This window comes from Peromyscus californicus, unplaced genomic scaffold (assembly GCF_007827085.1).
Source record: "Peromyscus californicus insignis strain IS unplaced genomic scaffold, ASM782708v3 Scaffold_61__1_contigs__length_243639, whole genome shotgun sequence".
NCBI classification, from domain to species: Eukaryota; Metazoa; Chordata; class Mammalia; order Rodentia; family Cricetidae; genus Peromyscus; species Peromyscus californicus.
In genome coordinates, this window is record NW_026294575.1 from 28702 (window position 1) to 30493 (window position 1792).

Sequence of the window (1792 nt, forward strand, 5' to 3'; positions counted from 1 at the left end):
TTCTGAAGACACAGAGAAAAGTACGGTGGGAAATGGAGTTTTTCTGACATAGGGAAAGGAAATTTGAGAAATGTAGTTCTGATAACCCAGAGAAAGGCACTGTGGGACATGTAGTCCTGATAACTTAGAGAATGGAACTTTGTGAAATGTAGTTCTGACGACATAAAAAATGGAACTTTGGGAAATGTAGTCTTGACAATGTAGAGAATGGAACTGTGGGAAATGCAATTCTGATGACATATAGAATGGAACTGTCAAAAAAATGTTGTTCTGATGATACAGAGAAAGGCACGGAGGGAAATGAATTTCTGATGATATATACAAAGGCACTTAACGAAATGTCATTTTGATAATGTAGAGAAAGGATGTTTGGGATGTGGATCTGATGACACAGAAAAAGCACTGTGGAAAATGAAGTCCTGAGGAGGTAGAGAATGGAACTTTGGGAACTGTAGTTCTGATGACAAGGGAATGGAACTTTGGGAAATGTCTTTCTGATGACCTAGAAAAAGACACTCTGGGAAAAGTAGTCATGACAATGTAGTGAATGGACCTCTTTGAAATGAAGTTCTGATGACATAGAGAATGGAACTGTGTGAAAATGTAGCTCTGATGATGTAAGAAAAGGCACTGTGGGTAATGTAGTTCTGATGACATAGTGAATGGAACTGTGGGAAATGTAGCTGTTATGACTTAGAGGAAGATATTCTGGTAAATGTAGTCCTGACATTGTATAGAATAAAACTGTGGGAAATGCAGTTATGATGACATAGATAATGGGTCTGTGGGAAATGTATTTCTGATGATATAGTGAATGGAACTGTGGGAAATGTATTTCTGATAACATGAAGAAAGGCACAGAGAGAAATGTAGTTCTGAAGACACGAAGAAAGGCACAGTCTGAAATGAAGTTCTGATGATATAGAAAAAGAACAGAAGGAAATATAGTTCTGAGGACAGAGAATGGAACTGTGGGAAATGTAGTTCAGAAGACAAAGAGAAAAGCACAGTGGGAAATGGAGTTATGATGATGTACAGAAAGCAACTTTGGTAAACGTAGCTCGGATGACTTAGAGAAAGGCACTGTGGGAAATGTAGTCCTGAGAATTTAGAAAATGAAACTTTGGGAAATATAGTTCTGTTGACATAGTGAAGGAACTCTGGTAAATGTAGCTCTGATGACATAGAGAATGGAACTCTGGGAAATGAAATATTGACAACGTAGAGAATGGAAATGGTGAAAATGAGGTTCTGATGATATATAGATTGTAACTGCTAAAAATTGTAGTTCAGTTAACGTAGAGAAAGTCACTGAGGGATATGTAGTTCTGATGACACAGAGAAAGGCACCATGAGAAATGTAGTCCTAGGAAGGTAGAGAACAGAACTGTGGGAAATGTAGTTTTGATGACATAGTGAATGGAACTTTGCGAAATGAATTTCAGACAACATAGAGAATGGAACTCTGGGAAATGTAGTTCTAATGACACAAAGAAAGGCACTGTGGGAACTATATTTCAGAAAGGCACAGTGGGACATGAAGTTCTGATGATGTAGAGAATGGTACTGAGGGAAATTCATTTCTGATGACACAGAGAAAGAAAGGCACTGTTGGAAATATAATTCTGATGATGTAGAGAAAGTCACTGAGGGAAATGTCAGTATGATATCATAGAGAAAAGCTCTTTGGGTAATATAGTTCTTATGACACAGAGAAAGGCACTGTGGGAAATGTAGTGCTGAGGAGGCAGAGAAAGGAACATTGGGAAATGTAGTTCTGATGACATAGTGA